This window comes from Aquarana catesbeiana, unplaced genomic scaffold (assembly GCF_042186555.1).
Source record: "Aquarana catesbeiana isolate 2022-GZ unplaced genomic scaffold, ASM4218655v1 unanchor229, whole genome shotgun sequence".
Lineage (NCBI taxonomy): Eukaryota > Metazoa > Chordata > Amphibia > Anura > Ranidae > Aquarana > Aquarana catesbeiana.
Genome location: NW_027362656.1, coordinates 1451561 through 1471970, shown reverse-complemented (window position 1 = coordinate 1471970; position 20410 = coordinate 1451561). Strand labels below are relative to the sequence as shown.

Sequence of the window (20410 nt, the reverse complement as noted above, 5' to 3'; positions counted from 1 at the left end):
TTCAAAAGAGGAGAGTGTTGATTGTGCGGTTAGGCAAGGTATGTTGGGTGGGGAAGATGTACGCACAGTGGAGGTGTCCTCACGAATTGCATCAATCTTGTCTTTGAAGTGATTGGCAATCTCTTGGGCAGTGAGAGAGTTAGTGGGTAGAGGGGGTGGGGGACGAGGAAGAGAGTTAAAGGTTGAGAAGAGCCGACTGGATGACAAGGAATTATTAAGAGAGACAAAGTAGGCTTTTTTGGCAGCATGGAGGCAGGAATTGTATCTTAGGAGGGCAGATTTATATAGGGTGAAGTCCTGCAGGGATTTTGTTTTATGCCACAGTCGTTCAAGAGCACGGCAATGTCTCTTGACATTTCTAGTGTTGTCAGTTTGCCAGGGTTGTAATGGTCATGGGGCCTAATTCTGCGTGTGGTTAGAGGAGCAAGTGCATCTAGTGATGATGAGAGTGAACTGTTGTAGACAGAGGTGGCCAGGTCAGGACAGGACAGGGGAGAGACTATGTCATATAGGTGATCAGTAGCAGAAAGAGAAGAGAAGGGTTAAAGTGGTAAAGGTTCCTACAAGTAATTGTTTGCTGCTTGGAGGGATGGGTGGCTGAAGGCAAGGATGCAGTGAAACTAATGAGGTTGTGATCCGAGAGTGGAAAGGTGGTGTTTGTGAGGTTGCCAGGGTTGCAGAGATGGGAGAATAAAAGGTCAAGGGTATTACAATTGGAGTGAGTGGAAGTATGTGTCCATTGGGTTAGGTCAAAAGATGAGGTTAAGTTGAGAAGTTTAGCTGTAGTTGGGCTGGTAACATTGACAGGAATGTTGAAGTCACCAAGAATGATAGTGGGTATTTCAGAGTAGAGAAAGTAGGGTAGCCAAGCAACGAAGTCATCAAAAAAGTGTGATACTGGTCCAGGAGGCCAAAAAAATAGGATTTTTTACTTACCATAAAATCTGTTTCTCTGAGTTCATTCCCAGACACAGCCTGCTTTATTCCTAACGACAGGGTTATATCGCCTCCGCAGGAGTAGGACTAGGCAGAACAAAAAAACGAAACATTTGGCCACTCCCATGGGCCGTCCTCAGTACATATATAACCCCCTCCCTGCTCTAGGTATTCAGTTTAGTAGCAAGCAGTAATAGAAGTATCAAAAAAAAAAACTCCATAGAGGGGTGGGTGCTGTGTCTGTCAATTAACTCAGAGAAACGGATTTTACGGTAAGTAAAAAATCCTATTTTCTCAGTCGTTCATGGACAGACACAGCCTTCTTTATTCCTAACGATAGGGTCGTCCCAAAGCAGTGCCAACATGAGGGGTGGGAAAACGAAAACTCCTGAGGCTAATACAAGAGCCAACCAGGTAACAGGAGCTTCACCCAGGACAAGCTGGAACCCCACCTGAACGATACCCCCTCAAGAGGGAATAGACCCTCTAAACAGCGGCCTGCAAAAAAACCTGCGGCCAAAGGAGGCATCCGCAGATGCCAATCCATCCACTTCGTAGAAGAAGAAGAATGCGCCATGACCGGGAAAGGAGGAAACCGATCCCTGACAGGATAGCCCAGAGACATCATCTGTCCGATCCATCCAGACCAACAGACTCAGTGGCTGGCAAATACATCCGAATCCCCCAAAAAAACATCCAGGCCAGATAAAGCCAATTCCTTGGGATGCGCTGACCAGGGACACAATAAGCCAACCCAATGTCCTTATTTAAATGGAAATCCAAGGACAGAACTATGTAAAAAAGGGCGAAGCACCACCTTAACCTGGGTAAGGTGAATGACAAGATAACACCACCATTCACGACAGTAGAGAAGATGTGATAGCCACCAAGAGGCCACCTTCTGAGACAGAGTAAGCAGTGGAATCTCCCGAATATTTTGAGAGAAAGATAGAGAGGCCTTGGAGAACCAAAAACACCAAGTTCAGATCCCACGGGCACCGACCGTGGCCCCTCACAGGGGCACTGACTGTGGCAGGGGGGACAAACCATGACCCCTCACAGGAGCACAGACCGGAGCCCCTCACAGGGGGCACAGACCCCCGCAGTGCCACCCCTCAGGAAAGGGGGCCGCCACGAGGCCTAACAGGCCTCCGAAGCCGTGGCCTAGCAGGCCGAAAAAGCCGCGGGCTAAATTTCTGGCCGCCCGCCGCGAGCATGCAGCCTGTGGGGGGACTGGACTGTGGTAGGCCACAAGCCACAGTCTAAATTTACGGATGCTGGCCGCAGTGCGCGGGCCGCGGGGAGACTGGACCACCGAGAGCCGGTAGGCCGCAAAAGCCGCAGGCTAAATTTTTAGCCGCCCGCCGCAAGCACGCGGCCTGCTGGGGGGACCGGACCGACCCTGAACGGACACTCAGCCAGTAGGTCGCAAAACTGCGGCCTAAATTTTTCACACGCCAGCCGCGAATGCGCTGCCCATGGGGGGGACCGGCCTAAATTACACAGCAGGACCCCTGATCACCCGCCTCCCAGGCCTAACCACCAGATACCCCCCCAATACAACCCAAGGGTGGAAAAAAGAGCCGTGTGTCCCAAAAAGTCCCTAGGCCGGAAGCCTGGGCCTCACGGGGGGGGGAGTAGGAGGGGGGGTGGAGGAGAACCCCAGAGGGACTGACCACCCCAGGGAGTACCCGCGTCCCACACCACTCTAGGGAAGGAGAGGAGGGGACTACTTACCTCTCTAGCAAAATGCGCAGGTAACGCTCCTGGACAGATCCTCCTCGCCACCAAAGTGGGGGGCTGTCGGCCATGAGGAACGCTGCGACACAGGCCGAGACCCGGTCGTATGCGACCTCACGAGACGTTTAATGCCGCGTACACACAGACGGACTTTCCGGCAGGAAAAGTCTGACGGAATAGTTTCATCGAACATTCCTCGTGTGTGGGCTTCATATGATTTTTTTTTTTCAAAAATGCTGACGGACCTAGAAATAGAACATGTTTCAAATCTTTCCAACGGAATCAGTTCCTATCAGGAAAACCGCTCGTCTATATGCTATTCCGACGGAACAAAAACGACGCAAGGGCAGCTATTGGCTACTGGCTACTGAACTTCCTTTTTCTAGTCCCATCTTACATCATCGAACGAACTTTGGTGTGATCGTGTGTAGGCAAGTCCGTTTCAGCAGAACTCCGTCGGAAAGGCCGTCAGAGTTCATTCCGACGGAAAGACCGGTCTTGTGTATGCGGCATAACTCCCAGGGCCAGCCCCTGTCCAGTGGGGCTATGTCGCAGCCGACCTAGCGCGTAGCTGCGGTCTGCAACCGCTCGCTGGCCAGACTGGGGTGACCCCTGGACCAAGTGTCCAGTCCGTCGCCCAGCCCGGCAGTTGATTGAAGATCTCACCGGAAAAAATCCAGGAAAAACAAAAAATAAACAAAAAATTCCCAGGACTAGCAATCCCAGCAGGTCCTTACTCCTGACTAGGCAGAAAAAAACTGAATACCTAGAGCAGGGAGGGGGTTATATACGGACTGAGGACAGCCCATGGGAGTAGCCAAGTGTTTTGTTTTTTTGTTCTGCCTGGTCCTACTCCTGTGGAGTCGATATAACCCTATCGTTAGGAATAAAGAAGGCTGTGTCTGTCAATGAACGACTGAGAAATTGCTGCAATCCTCAGAGAAATGGGAGAAAACTGATGAATACATTGCATCTCGAACAAAGAGAGGGATAGAGAGGGAGGGATAGGAAGGCCTTTGAAGGTGCTTTGCGGGAATAGAAGGAATCCAACTCCACCTCCTTTCTGTCCGTTGGGTCTGGGGAAGTGAGTCCAATGGAGACCACCATGGAAAAGGGCAACAAGAGAAGCTGAGTCAAAATTTTAAAGCCAGGTTTCAGTTATGGCGAGTATGTTAAAGCCATGAGAGATGAAAAGGTCATGCACAGATGTTAGCTTGTTACAGATGGAGCGGGTGTTCCAAAGGGCGCATGAGATTGGGGGACTGGTTTGAGGAAGCAGGGGGTTAGAAATTAAACTGAGCGGATTGTGGTGGTTGCCAGAGGAGGAGGGGTATTGGATATGTGGTTTACAGTTAGAAAATGGCGGGCCAGGATTAAGAGAAATGTCACCTGAGACTAGGAGAAGGAGGGTAAGGAAGGCAAGATGGGAGTGGGATGTTTATGAGCGCACATGTCTAATGGCCCTGGAGTTTATGTCAGCATGTGGGTGCAGCAAATGCAGGAGATGATGGGTGTAGTAGTAGAGATAGGGTAGGAGTGACAGTGATAAGTGTATGCTGCAGGGTAGAGGAGGAGGGGTAGAGTAAGGATAATTTGAGGATAGAAGACACCGATGTGAGAAGGAAGAGAAGAAGGAGCATGTTAGTGGATAGAGAGTAGGAATCTGACTTCATATAAAATAAATGTAGGAGCTTGGTTGCTTGTTGTCTTTCAGAGTGGAGCAGAGTTCTTGTATTTTCATACAGCTTTAGGCTCCATGCACACAGTGGTAGAAGGACCGGCAGAAGGAGAAAACATCGCCGAGGGAGAAGAGCCGCAGAGGATAGAAGGACCGGCAGAAGGAGAAAACATCGCCGAGGGAGAAGAAACGGAGAGGGGGGAAGGACCGGCAGAAGGAGAAGACATCGCCGTAGGAGGAAGGAGAGCCGGAGAGGGGAGAAGGACGGGCAGAAGGGTAAGACATCGCCGTAGGAGGGAGAAGAGCCGGAGAGGGGAGATGGACGGGCAGATGGAGAAGACATCGCCATAGGAGGGAGAAGAGCCGGAGAGGGGAGAAGGACCAGCAGAAGGAGAAGACATCGCAGAGGGAGAAGAGCCGGAGAGGGGAGAAGGACCAGCAGAAGGAGAAGACATCGCCATAGGAGGGAGAAAAGCCGGAGAGGGGAGAAGGACCGGCAGAAGAAGACATCACCAAGGGAGAAGAGCCGGAGAGGGGAGAAGGACCGGCAGAAGGAGAAGAAGAAGACATCTCCGAGGGAGAAGAGCCAGAGAGGGGAGAAGGACCAGCAGAAGGAGAAGACATCGCCGTAGGAGGGAGAAGAGCCAGAGAGGGGAGAAGGACCGGCAGAAGAAGAAGACATCGCCCGGAGGAGGGAGAAGAGCCGGAGAGGGGAGAAGGACCTGCAGAAGAAGAAGACATTGCCGAGGGAGGGAGAAAAGCCTGAGAGGGGAGAAGGAATCAGAAGAGATGTCGGAGCTGCCTTAATAAAATACTTTAAAAACCTGTAAACTGTGTTTGTTTTTGACACCTTTTTTTAGGTGAATGGGTAGGGATACCCACACCCCCATGTTGAGGGCATGTGGCCTGGTATGGTTGAGGGGGAGCGCTCACTTGTCCCCCCCTATCCTGACCTGCCGGGCTGCGTGCTCAGATAAGGGTCTGGTATGGTTTTCGGGGGGGGGGCCCAGGCATTTTTTTTGTGTGGGGGCTCCCCTTATAATCCATACCAGACCGAAGGGTCTGGTATCATTGGGGGGGGACCCCACGCCAATTTTTTTTTTCATTTTGTTAAGGGTTTCCCTTCAACATCCTCAGCACACAAGTCGCCCCACAAGTAGGATCATCATGATCTGACTTCTGGTGAAACCTATTCAAATCAATGGGCTCCCATAGGGAACCATTGATTTGGAATAGAGGCAGAGAAACGCGGCTAAAAGCTAGTACGGCTAAACGCACATTGACGCCAATGCAAAACGCTGATAAAATTGCATTTTTAAAGCAGCGTTTTCCTGACAGCAATCCGATGTCCAGAACAACTTTTTTAAGTGTCCTGTCTGCATGGAGCCGGAGTTATCCTGCTTTCGTTAAACTGCGGCGGTGAAACTGCGCATCACTCGTGACAGAGTCACTCAGGAAAGAGCCATGGTGTCTGCGCCTTGCACCTGTCTGCGCCTCCCCATAGGCTGCCTTTCCATTAGTGACAGAATCTTTAGACATATCAAATGAATCTTTAGCAAACCTACTTTTAAATATCAGTGGCAATGTTTAATATTGATATTAGGTGGGATTATTATTATTATTTTCTATGGAAGGACAGATAAATGATAGAAGGGAATGCCCATAGAGTATAATGGGAAACAAGATGTGACCCGGAGTCAGAACCACTAGACATATCAGATCAATCCTTAGAAGACATTCTCTCCATGTTCAGTGATGATGTTTATAACTAAGATAAAGTGGGATTAGCATTGCTTTCTATGCAATGACAGCAGTGCTGTGTCTTGACCTAGGATGACAAGGCCCAGGCCTAGGGCGGCACTTTGCATATGGGGGGGGGCACAAAAAAGCTTTGGCAGGGCGGAGGAACTGTGTTAGTTGGGGGTTCTGATTTATTATCCCCCCATTAGCACATGTCCTCTCCCAAAGCACCCCCCCAAGCATATATCCCCTCACCCCCCTCTCCCCCAAATCAAACGATGCCACATGCCCCCTGTCCTCCTCCCGCCGCGTCCCCCCGTCCTCCTCCCACCGCGTCCCTCTGTCCTCCTCCCATGGTGTCCCCCCCGTCCTCCTCCCACCGCGTCCCTCTGTCCTCCTCCCACCGTGTCCCTCTGTCCTCCTCCCACCGTGTCCCTGACTGATAATCATTGAGATGAAGCGGGGTTACCGATACATTTTATGGAATGACAAGGATGAATGACAGAAGGGAATGCTCATGGAATATAAAGTAATGCAAAATATAAACTCATTTGCAGACAAATCTGAGAAGCTCAGCAATTTCCCCTTTCCCACAGGTGTTCCTCCAGTAGAATAGCAGATTGTAACATTGAAATTATTTGGGATTATAATTGTTTTAAATGGAATGAGACAATAATGACAGAAGGGAATGCCCATAGATCAGGGGTCTCAAACTCAAACAAACAGTCACTGCAGCCTCACTGTGCCGATCAAATGACACCTCACCAGTGCCCATCATATACAGCCTCACTGTGCTCATCAAATGCAGCCTCACCAGTGCCAATCACATGCAGCCTCACCAGTGCCCATCACATGCAGCCTCACCAGTGCCCATCACATGCAGCCTCACCAGTGCCCATCACATGCAGCCTCACCAGTGCCCATCAAATGCAGCCTCACCCGTGCCCATCAAATGCAGCCTCACCCGTGCCCATCAAATACAGCCTCACCAGTGCCCATCAAATGCAGCCTCACCAGTGCCCATCAAATGCAGCCTCACCAGTGCCCATCAAATGCAGTCGCACCAGTGCCCATCAAATGCAGTCTCACCAGTGCCCATCAAATGCAGTCTCACCAGTGCCCATCAAATGCAGTCTATCTCCGGTTGTGTTACAGAGTTTGGATTTGAATTTCCGGGTGGCCACTGTATCAAAGTCCTACCTCCTAGACCGGCTCCTATTATACACATCGCACTGATTCAATTTCCCGACATCAGTGGATCAGTGTGCCGCCTATCACAGGAGCCGGTTTAGGAGGACTTTGTTACAGCACCGCCAAACAATTCAGACCCAAGCTCGGTGACACAGCAGGAGATCCTCGCTGTGTGTGATATACACAAGGAGAGGAGGAGGGAGGGGACTGCACTTTGTACACCTGCCAAGGATCAGCCCTGCCGCTGCAGCCACAGCTCAGAGCGGCCCCAGGGCAGACGGCCTGCCAGGAAATTTCCCGGTATTCTGGTAGGCCAGTCCGGCCCTGATCCTGGTGGACCACTCCTGTGGGCCCTTTGTAACCGGTCCGCGGGCCAGTACTTTGAGACCCCTGCTATAGAGTATAATGGGAAACAAGCTGTGACCCGGAGTCAAAACCTTTCAACATACCAAATAAATCCTTGGCAGACATTCTCTCCAAGTTCAGTGGGGATCTTTAAAATCAAGAGTCATGCCACACAGCGCCCTAAAGATGCCAGTGCCCACAAATGGTGCAAGTCAGTGCCCACTATGAATGCCTGCCAGATGTCTCCTCATCAGTGATGCCCAGCAGTGCCATCTATCAGTGCCACCCATCAGTGTCACCCACCAGTGCCCATCAGTGCCACCCACAAGCACCCATCAGTGCAGCCTTTCAGTGCCAAACAGTGCAGCCTTTCAGTGCCCATCAGTGCCACCTATCAGTGTCGCCTCATCAGTGTCGCCTCATCAGTACCCATCAGTGCAGCCTCATCAGTGCCCGTCACCGCAGCCTCATCAGTGCCCCTCAGTGCAACCTCATCAGTGCCCATCAGTGAAGGAGAAAACGTACTTATTTATAACATTTTATAACAGAAACAACTTTTTTTTATTTGTAGCGTAAAAAATAAAAACCCCGGCAGTGATCAAATATCACCAAAAGAAAGCTCTATTTGTGGGAGTGGGAGTGTAACATGACCGTGCAATTATCATTCAAAGGGCGACAACACTGAAAGCTGAGAATTGTCTTGGGCAGGAAGGGGGGAAGTGCCGGTATTGAAGGGGTTAAAGGTAATCAGAGATAAGTGACTGCAGAGTTTCAAACAACCATGTTCTTCATCAAGCTGCATGTGTGATTGATGAAGAACATGTAGAAACAAAAAGAGAACTATAGTGGGACTTTATATGAGGTATGTGCAGCAGCAGAAATGCAGTCAATGTAAAAGACACACAATGTTTATTGCTGAATAAAACATAACAGGTAAGAAAATACATTCATATATTTGTGTCCATAATGACAGCATATAACCATAATATGCAGAAAACTGGCAACAACAGTAAACAATACATTGTATAATAAATATATGACCGCTACCAAGATAATATACTGCAGGATAAGAACTTAAAGTGATTGTAAAGCTTTATTTAAAAAAAAAAAAAAAAAAAATTAACACACACATCATACTTACCTCCACTGTGCAGCTCGTTTTGCACAGAGTGGCCCCAAACCTCATCTTCTGGGGTCCCTCGGCGGCTCTCTCGGCTCCTCCCCACATCAGATAACCCCCTAGGAGAAGCAATCTCCCGGGGGGTTACCATGCGGGTGTGCTCCCGAGTCCATAATTCGCTGTCCATAGCCGCCAAATGTATGACTCGGCCCCGCCCCCGGCACCCGCGTCATTGGATTTGATTGACAGCACAGCGGGAGCCAATGGCTGCACTGCTATCAATCTATACAATCAAGAGCCGAGAACCCCGTGCAGAGAGACAGCACGAAGGTCAAGTTCCAGGGCTCAGGTAAGTAAAACGGGGGGGCTGGGGAGTCGGTCACTGCCAGGTGTTTTTTCATCTTAATGCATAGGATGTAGGAGGATTTACAACCCCTTTAACAGCCATTCTAGATGACACGGACCACCTCAGAAACAGTATAGAAGTAAAATCTGTATATATAAAATTTGCTAAACCATCCAATGAAAATGAGATGCATCCAATGATCCCTACGCGTTTTGACGATTTAAAGCGGAGTTCCACCCAACAATGGAACTTTAAGTGCAGGTGATCCCCTGACATGCCACATTTGCCATGTCATTTTTGGGGGGGCAGGTACCCAGTTTTTACGGGCACCCAGCTCCCACTTCCTTCCCAGGCACCGCGGTGCCGGAAGCAAGATCACCAATCCCCCCTCCCTTCTCCCTCCCGGCAATCTTCTGGGACATGCCACAGGTCCCAGAAGATTGCCCGGCCATTCACAGCGCACAGTGCGTGCCCGGATGTGAAGCCACAGTCAGGCACCCACAGTTAGAATGCCGGCACCGCAGAGAGGAGGGGGAGAGGAGCAGTGCTTTGTACGCCCGCATCGCTGGACCGTGGGACAGGCAAGTGTCTGGTTATTAAAAGTCAGCAGATACACTTTTTGTAGCTGCTGACTTTTAAATGGGTGGAACTCACCTTTAATCCACTCTTCAGGGGCAAATGCATTAAATATCTGTGAAATAAACACAAATATGTAAAATAGATAATATTGTATAAAGCAATCTAGCCAGAATACCTGTCAGATGACTACTAACCACAGGGTGGGAAGAGGACTTCTCCCCCGAGGGTACTTACATATCAGCTAAATATGAAGTGGTGAAACTGCAACAAAGGTGGCGCTCAAGGCGCCTGTCACGGGAACTGAGGTACTGGGACCCAAGGAATGGAGAAGGAGCACAAAAGGAACCTCCACAGAAAAAAAATATCCAGAGGTGATTTGTATAGACTCCAATACTATCATTTAATAAAATGTATTAAGAGAGTGATTGCACTTTTGTAAAAACATGAATGAAGTGGATGGAGACCTCCACCAAGGACAAGCTGGAGAAACAGGTACAAGAAAAGTACAAGAGTGGATTAAATCCATGAAACGCGTAGGGTTTATTGGATGCATCTCATCTTCATTGGATGGTTTAACCAATTTTATATATACAGATTTGACTTCTATACTGTTTCTGAGATGGTCCGTGTCATCTAGGATGGTTGTTATGTTTTTATCCTGCAGTATATTATCTCGGTAGCGGTCATATATTTATTATACAATGTATTGTTTACTGTTGTTGCCAGTTTTCTACATATTATGTTTACAGAAAAAATTGGGAGTTAGGGCGCTCAGAACTTCATTAATCTGCAAAGTCTCTATACAAATAGTCCAAACGTATTGATGATGGCGTGGTGTGGAGATATCTTCAACACAAAGGGCTGCAGCTTAACAGACTGAAGCGGAATCTATAAGAACATAAACAAACAAAAGGCGCCTCTAAGTGTAGAAGAAAAGCTGTTTTTAATGTCCCAACTGGGTTAAAAGCATTTACAGGATAGAAGAAATAATCAGGCACATCATGAACGTGGTGAACGGCTGCATTGGAAGGGGTCACGGTGGAGAAAAGTCTTCAGGAGGATGGATGCATGACTAACTGGATTTGTCACAGTCCACAGCAAGATAGAACGCTGGAACGCTCGGATACCGGCGTCGTCGGCAAGTGGAGGAGACGGACCCGGAAGTGATGTCATCTACTGCGAGACTCTGTAACCAGCCTGGACCGCAGCGCAGAGCCAAAGAGGGGATGTGACATCATAAAAAAGGGACGTGTTTCGGAACCATCAATCGTTCCTTTTTCAACCTATGACCATAATAATGACTGGATGTAGTATATATACTGGCGGTGGCCATGGGCGGATGCAGCAATAAACAACAGGAAATAGACAATGACAATAAGAACATTTTTTAAAAAGGGTTTAAAAATAGTGGAAAGTAAATAAAAAATATGTGATTAAAAATGTGTGATTAAAAAGTTAGAGTGTTCTGAGAAAAGATTTGGTGTATAAAAAAAGGGCAATAGCAGCATGAGTAGTCAACTTTTAGCCCTAACTCCCAATTTTTACTGTACTCATAATCTGAAGCAATTTTTTCCATTTGTCTCTTGTTATATTAGCTGATGGTCTTACTATTCATATAATCTTCTGCATGTTGTTTTATCTTTTAGCGTTCTGATTTCCTGTTTCAACTCATTCACCTCACACTTGTCATATACACTTTTCATTCATGGATTTTCTGTCTGAATTAGATTCCTTAAAATACTCTAGAATAAACGAACTTCTGGCCATTTTTCCTAAGGAATTTTTTAAACCCATCCGCCATTTTTCTCATGTGGAACATAAATCCTTTTGCTCACTGTTTCGTAAACTGGAGAAGCTAGTCGTTTCTGCCAATCAGCAATGGTGGGATGAATTCTTTCTCCTTAAATATTTGTCTGTCCATATTACTCCTAGGGGCCTGAGGATTTTAAAAACCATGTTCCTTTTTAGATCCAGATTCACAAAGAGAATGGTCTTCCATATCAGAGTTTTGTACAAATAAATGGATTAAAATCATTGCCGCACAGAGACATATTAAATATGAACAATGTATACATCAAATACAAACAGTGTTCTCCCAGATTGTAGAATTAACCACCCACTTACCATCTCTCTGGCTGTCCATTATTACCAAAAAAAACCCAGAAGGAGGAGGATAATCTTATTAAACATAAGTTAGGGAAATTTAGTAGGGATTTGAAAGATTATAGCAGTAACAATATATTTTCCTGGAAACGTAAATCCACTCATGACCTCCCATCCCTTTATGGATATTAATCCCTTTGCCACTATTGTCCCTCGAAAAATTATCCCTTCCAACAAAACATCTATCTCCGGACCAATTAAACTTACCACTACATATAATGGTAACATCAATACCATTATTTCATCATCCATATTGCCAGTCTAATTACCCACTGGTAATCCAGACCCTGGTCAGTTGTCACAGGAGGTGCATACGGCTCCCACTTGCACTGCACCTATTGTGTCCCATAACATCTTAGATGCTCCTCCTGCGATCACTTGCCTACCAACGACCACTGGTAGCCATAATAATGCTGCTGTTAATTCAGCATCCACTCCCTCTAGATTAAAAAACAGAGAATCTTCCATCCCATCAGTTTCTTTTGGCCCCAATTCTCTTCTTGTGACACCTCTTGCAACCACCCATTCCTCTGAGCTTACTGCGGTCCCTTTTTTAGCATTCGACCCTCCCCGGGCCAAACCACAAAAGAGAAAATAGGAAGGAGAGGATGCCGAGGTAGAGGAGGTAGATCCCAGTCCGTATCTTAGCAAAAAGAGAGCACTGTCAAAATCTTCAACCTCTCCACCCATGTCCTAACCAAAGATGAAATCTCCTTACTCAGTCGAGGTTTAAATTTTGCACCATCTGCTCCACCGAACCCTTTTCTCCTCTTTAAGGATTTGAATAAATTTGTTCGTCGTCTTACTTTAAAGAGATTTTTCAATATCCAGTCCTCCAAATTCCAGCTGTATACATACTCCAATGAATCTGATTTGCCATGTAATAATACTGAAACTGATGTAGAAAGTGATCCCCTTTCCACTCTAGAGGAACTATATAGCCACCCCTCCACCCAATCTTCCCGTCCAGATGGATCTGAGATTGAGTATTCATTATATACACAACATTTAATGACCTTTCCGCCCATTCAGAATACCACCTTCAGACCCACTTTTGTTTTTTATCCCACCCATTCTAAAGGCTTGTGTATTGATGCTTTCTATCGCATTGTTCATGCGGAAATACAAGATCTTTGTAATAACATAAAAACTACTTTAAACCTCACTCATTGTGAAAAAAAGAGCCCCTGACACACTTACCAACAATTTTGATCTGGTTATTAAAAGTGCGGACAAAGGAGGGGGCATAGTCATACAAAACAGGGCCGACTATGTCTCGGAAGCCACCCGACTGCTATCTGATACTAATACATATATCAGACTTAACAAAGACCCATTGCCGTATTTCACCCTTGAAGCCACATCCTTTGTTAAAAGAGCACTAAGTGACAACATTATTACTCAACAAGAAGCCTCATTTTTGGTTAAGGAGGTACACTTTACACCCTATTTTTATCACCTGCCCAAGGTGCATAAGGATCCAAATATACCACCTGGACGACCGATTGTGGCGGCTATGGATAGCATCAGCAGTGGCTTTTCACAATACATAGATCAGTTCCTCCAGCCACTTGCTCAATCTCTTCAGTCTCATATTAGAGATGGCGTTCGTTTATTGGAGATCCTATCCATATACTCCTGGGAGCCCAGTTATTACTGGGCCTCCTTAGATGTACAATCTTTATACACTTCCATACCACATGAAGTGGGCCTCAATGCCCTACAGTTTTTCCTATGTCAAGACCCCATGTTGAATCTGAGACAAGCCTCCTTCATTGTTGAGGCCACCTCCTTCTGCCTCACACACAATTATTTTAAGTTTGATAATGATTTTTTACGCCAGGTAAAAGGGACAGCTATGGGGGCGCATTTTGTACCCTCATATGCCAACCTTATCATGGGGCATTGGGAACACCAATACATATGGCAAAATAACCCTTTTTCTTCTCACATCGTTTTCTATGGTCGTTATATAGACGATGTGATTATTATATGGGATGGCAGTGCACCAACATTCTCTGACTTTGTCACATATTGTAACACCAATAATATGGGTCTAACATTCACCTCTGTCATTGACCAAAATAGACTAGCTTTCCTGGATCTTGAACTCTTTTGGGTTGGTAAGGAGATACATGCCAAAAATTACACCAAGCCAACAGCCGGGAATTTGTTCCTCCACTATAACAGCTGTCACCACCCTTTATGGCTAAATAATGTACCCAAGAGCCAGTTCTGCCGGCTAAAAAAGAACTGTACCTTGAGTAAGGACTATGACATCCAGGGTGAAATTTTAAAAGAGAAATTTCTTGATAAAGGCTTCCCTGCCAATCTTGTAGAAACAGCCTATCTGCAATATAAAAATACATCTTCTATAGAAAATTCTCTCCCACGTTCCAATACTCAGAAGAATAATTTACGTTTCATTACTCAATTCCATACCCGACATAAACAGATGGAAAATATTGTGAGGAAACATTGGCTTCTATTACTGCAAGATGAGCATCTTCTTCCTGCCCTGCCAAATAGACCCCAATTTGCCTATAGAAAGGCACCTAATATAAGAAGTAAGGTAGCGCCCAGTAAACTTAAAGCAACACCTTTGCCTCCGGGTCACCACATACCCACTTTTTTTTAGCGATTTCTGGGATGCACCAATGCCGCAAGCCTCTTTGCAAAACTTGACGCTTTGTGACGCATTGCCAGAAAGACTTTCTGTAAAAGGCAAAACATATCAGATAAAAGGCTTTCACACCTGCTCCTCTGACCATGTTGTATATTGCCTTACATGTCCCTGCGGTCTATTCTATGTAGGACGTACCATCCGGCCATTGCGTAAACGCTTTGGTGAACATCGCCGTTTTATCACAGGTGGATTGGATAACCATAGTGTTCCCAAACACTATCTCCAATTCCACGATAAGTCCACGGACGGCCTCAGGGTATGGGTCATTGAGGCAATGCCTAGAGACCTTCCCCCAGCTGAACGTTACCAGAAGAGAAATGTATTGGATCTTTTTATTAAATGTTTTAGCCCCTGGAGGGTTAAACGAGGACTTTGAAGTTAGTGCTATACTCTGATATTACATCTTTCTTTTTATTACTCTTAGTATCGACACTTATTCATGTTCCTATTCATGCTACCACCCCATACATATATGATTGTATGTGCTCATTTACGTTTGTTCTAGCATAAACATAGTCTATATCAAAAAATGTTTTATACATAGGCCCCTTTTTTATCAGTTCCAACTTTATATTTAGGCTGTCATATATGTGTGTGCACGCTTGGATACAACCCATAAGCCTGTACTACGCATCTGTGCACGCATATCCATGCTTTACTACTGATTGTCATATGCTTTGCTTGAGCCTTGCCTTCAAATCTTTTTATTTTTCTAAAGTTGAATACTCATGCTGCTATTGTCCTTTCTTATACAGCAAATCTTTTCTCAGAACGCTATAACTTTTTAATCACACATTTTTAATCACATATTTTTTATTTACTTTCCACTATTTTTAAACCCTTTTTAAAAAATGTTCTTATTGCCATTGTCTATTTCCTGTTGTTTATTGCTGCATCCGCCCATGGCCACCGCCAGTATATATACTACATCCAGTCATTATTATGGTCATAGGTTGAAAAAGGAACGATTGATGGTTCCGAAACGCGTCCCTTTTTTATGACGTCACATCCCCTCTTCGGTTCTGCGCTGCGGTCCAGGCTGGTTACAGAGTCTCTCAGTAGATGACATCACTTCCGGGTCCGTCTCCTCCACTTTCCAACGACGCTGGTATTAGAGCGTTCCAGCGTTCTATCTTGCTGTGGACTGTGACAAATCCAGTTAGTCATGCATCCATTCTCCTGAAGACTTTTCTCCACCATGACCCCTTCCAATGCAGCCGTTCACCACGTTCATGATGTACCTGATTATTTCTTCTATCCTGTAAGTGCTTTTAACCCAGTTGGGACATTAAAAACAGCTTTTCTTCTACACTTAGAGGCGCCTTTTGTTTGTTTATGTACATATTATGCTTGTTATATGCTGTCATTATGGACACAAATAAATGAATGTATTTTCTTACCCATTATGTTTTATTCAGCAATAAATATTTGTGTGTTTTTTACATTGACTGCGTTTTTGCTGCCTCACATTCCTCACATAAAGTCCCACTATGGTTCTCTTCTTGTTTCTACTGAATCAGGAATGGAGACTTATTCACATACGTTTCATATAAAGTCCCACCAAGTTCCCTCCCCCACTTTCCCTTTTTTCCTCATATGATGAAGGACATGGATATGTTCAAAACGGTGCAGTCGCTTTTCTCAGATTACTTATAATGTATGTGAAGATTTGAAGTAAAAAGAATAGTGCAAAGATCGGGATTGCCTCTTCAATTTTTATATATAAATGTATTTGTTTGATTATCCTGATCAACATGAAACAACTGTCTTATTTACAGGCAAAGCAAAACCTTTAAATGAGGCAGTTGTCTCAGAAGGAATACATGTCTGCAATGGCGTCACTAGAGTTGGTGCCATCTGGTGCGGCAAAACATGGTGTCAGCCCTACCCCTGTGGTGGATGGGATTGGGATGGTGGATGGAGCCGTAATGGGGTCAGGGAGGTGGAAGGAGCAGGAATGGGATCAGGGGGAATGGATGGAGCCCGGATGAGATTGAGGTGGTGGATGGAGCTGGGATGGGATCAGTGGGAAAGGATGGAGTAGGGATGGGAATGGATGGAGCTGGGATGGGATCAGTGGGACTGGATGGAGCTGGGATGGGGTCGGTGGGAAAGGATGGAGCTGGGATGGGGTCGGTGGAAAAGGATGGAGCTGGGATGGGATTGGTGGAAAAGGATGGAGCTGGGATGGGATTGGTGGGAATGGATGGATCCGGGATAGGATTGGGGGGAATGGATGGATCTGAGATGGGGTCAGGGTGGTGGATGGAGCCGGGTTGGGATGGGGGGAATGGATGGAGCCGGGATGGTGCATGGAGCCGGGATGGGATCGGGGTGGTGGATGGAGACGGGATGGGATTGGAGTGGTGGATGAAGTCGGGATAGGATGGGGGAATGAATGGAGCTGGAATGGGAGCAGGGGGAATGGATGGAGCCAGGATAGGATTGGGGGGATAGGGCTGGGCTGTGATCTTTGATTTGGGGGGGTTAGAGGATGTGTGCTAGGGGGTGCTTTGGGAGGGGGGAAGAATTGTGCTGGGGGGCCCTCCTCCTTCTAGCACAAATCCAATCCTACCCAAAACAAAGCACCCCCTAGCACATATCCTTTAACCCCCCAGCACAATTGCAAGCACAATTGTTACCTGTCCAGGCCCCCCAGAACCCCCCCTTCCCAATCACCATGTAAGACTCCTGCTGGTATTACAGACCTCGTAGGGCAGGTTTCCCTCCTCTGCCTCCTCCCCCCCTCTTCCTCCTGGCCTGTGTATGTGAACATCAGAGCCGAGGAGGATCCTGCAGGCTGCAGTCGAAGAGAGATGTGATTGTGGGGGTGTGGGGGGACGATAGGGTACCCTGTCTGTCAGTGTCACTCCCTCCACCCCCACCCTCCCCCGCACATCACATGGAGCTAAAGGGATTACAGAGATCCCGGAAGGGAAAGAGCGAGCCGCGGAGTTCAGTGTCAGTCCAGGCCTGGTGTCACCCTCTGGTGGGTGTCACCCGGGTGCCAGCAGCCCTCCGGTCCCCCCCCCCCATAGGGACGCCATTACATGTCCCTTTAACTTGCTATATCATTCAAGTTTGCCTGCAAAAAAGTTGATCTACATTCTACTCTATGGGGCTTTCATTCTTTTGTTCCATAGAAAACAATTATAATCCAATTACTCTCCATTTTAAACATCATCACTGAACATGGAGAGAATGTCTGTTAAGGATTGATTTGATATGTCTAATGGTTCTGACTCCGGATCACATCTCACCTTCCCATTATACTCTATGGGCATTCCTTTCTATCATTTATCTGTCATTCCATAGAAAACAGCTGTAATCCCAAATAATTACAATCATACAATCTGTTACTCTACTGGAGGAACAGCTGTGGGAAAGGGGGAATTGCTGAGCTTCTCAGATTTGTCTGCAAATTACTTTATATTTTGCTTCCCATTATACTCTATGGGCATAACCTTCTATCATTCACCTTTGTCATTCAATGGTGTATTTAGGTTTTGTGCTGCCCTAGGCCTGAATAAACTCGTGCACCCACTAATTTAAACATGAACCACCCCTTCCTGTCAAGGCCACACCTCTTCCTTTTTAAAACCCGCCCTGTCATCTTTGTGGGAGCAGGACAGAGGGAGGCTGTGGGAAGGAGGGTAGAGGGACGCCGTGGGTAGGAGGATAGGGGGACGCTGTGGGTAGGAGGATAGGGGGACACTGTTGGTAGGAGGATAGGGGGACGCCGTGGGTAGGAGGACGCCGTGGGTAGGAGGACAGGGGGACGCCGTGGGTAGGAGGACAGGGGGACGCCGTGGGTAGGAGGACAGGGGGACGCCGTGGGTAGGAGGACAGGGGGACGCCGTGGGAGGAGGACAAAGTGACGCCGTGGGAGGAAGAAGACAGAAGGACGCCGTGGGAGGAAGAGGACAGAGGGACGCCGTGGGAGGAAGAGGACAGAGGGACGCCGTGGGAGGAAGAGGACAGAGGGACGCCGTGGGGAGGAGGACAGGGGGACGCCGTGGGGAGGAGGACAGAGAGGGACGCCGTGGGGAGGAGGACAGAGAGGGACGCCGTGGGGAGGAGGACAGAGAGGGACGCCGTGGGGAGGAGGACAGAGAGGGACGCCGTGGGGACGAGGACAGAGAGGGACGCCGTGGGGACGAGGACAGAGAGGGACGCCGTGGGGACGAGGACAGAGAGGGACGCCGTGGGGAGGAGGACAGAGAGGGACGCCGTGGGGAGGAGGACAGAGAGGGACGCCGTGGGGAGGAGGACAGAGAGGGACGCCGTGGGGAGGAGGACAGAGAGGGACGCCGTGGGGAGGAGGACAGAGAGGGACGCCGTGGGGAGGAGGACAGAGAGGGACGCCGTGGGGAGGAGGACAGAGAGGGACGCCGTGGGGAGGAGGACAGGGGGAAACCGTGGGGAAAAGGACAGGGGGACACAGTGGGGAGAAGGACAAGGAATCCCTTTTTTTCCAAAGCTCCTAATGGTGGGGATGGATTTTGCTGAGTGCTGGTGCCAAGTTTCCACCCCCCAGGATCACTGCAGGTGTGGAGAAAAGCTGTGTAAGAGGATATGGAGGAGAGATGAGGAGGAGATCCAGGAATCAGGATAAAGGTCAGGACAAGCAACAGACGAGCGCATCCAAGAGAGGAAGCCGGGGTCACTACACAGAAAATCAGCAGGGATCGGTCACATTTCCATCCATGTGTGGTCACTGCCGGATAAAAGTCACTCGATCAGCGGCTGCAGCCAATAGCTTCATCACTGATCTGTGTATTCTGAGAGCGGAGGAGCGCCCCCCATTGTCAGAATACATCAGGGAGGATTCCCCCATCCCCCTCCAATGTGTGGATGGGAGAATCGGTTCAGTTTTTTTCTCTCATCCCGCTGGCTGAACGATAAAACTGAACCATGTATGGCCAGCTTTGGAGGGAAGATATATTAATCATCAACTGATCCTCCTGAAGGGGTTAATATACATATTACCTCCTCTGCCACCAAATCCAGCAACGTCTTCTCTCTACGTCTTATCAAATGGCATGTCTGTATCTGACATCACTTCCTGTCTGTATCTGACATCACTTCCTGTCTGTATTCCATAGAGACTTTTTTAATGGTTGAGATCACCACCTTGTGGAGCTCAGAGGAACTGCAGCTGAAGAAACGTCTCGTAGTGTGAACACGGCTGTTTCAAGTATTATTATTATACAGGATTTATATAACACCAACAGTTTACACAGCGCTTTACAGTATAGAAATGAAGACACTGCAAGCTGTTTGGGGAGTCATATTGACTTGTATAACAGGAACAGCAAACACAGAACAGGAAACAGGAAGTACAATCAATGCAATATTACCATGGAGTATATTACCATAGAGTCCCTGTATTTGTATAAGAACTCCATAACATCTCCCTTTTTTACTTTTTTTTTACATTCAATCTAAAAATGTGTAAACAATCTAAAAACAGATTGTGAACAGTCTTAAACATAACATATACTGGTAGATACACTACAGATGGAGTCTATTTGGCCATCTTGAAACTCGAACTCTGCGCAAGGCCACAGTGATTTTGCCTGGGGAATGCTGTTCAGCTCCAGAAGGTGTTGAAGAGCTGCTCTCTTTCCTGGCTGATGTGTTTGGTACAGAAGAACTTACTGGTATATGTGGCTTCATTATGTCATCCTCATGGTATCCTTCAGATATGACCGTAGTATTGGCTCTGCCTTGCTTACATGGTCCAGTAGGACACAGGGCATTGTAGGTCTAGGGGCATTGTAGGACAAGGGACATTGTAGGTCTAGGGACATTTTAGGACAGGGGACATTGTAGGACTAGGGGCATTGTAGGTCTAGGGACATTGTAGGACTTGGGGCATTGTAG

General features: G+C 47.3%; 1 protein-coding gene across 2 annotated transcripts in view; it reads right to left on the bottom strand.

Moving 5' to 3' along the window:
• The window catches only part of LOC141121747 (uncharacterized), a 36926-nt gene extending 17301 nt beyond the window's left edge, over nucleotides 1-19625 (bottom strand). For both annotated transcript variants that reach the window (XM_073611458.1, XM_073611457.1), the window contains exon 1: nucleotides 19514-19625. The gene's annotated coding sequence lies outside the window, so the exon portion shown is untranslated. The remainder of the gene's footprint in view (nucleotides 1-19513) is intronic.
• Nucleotides 19626-20410: the final 785 nt, after the last annotated feature.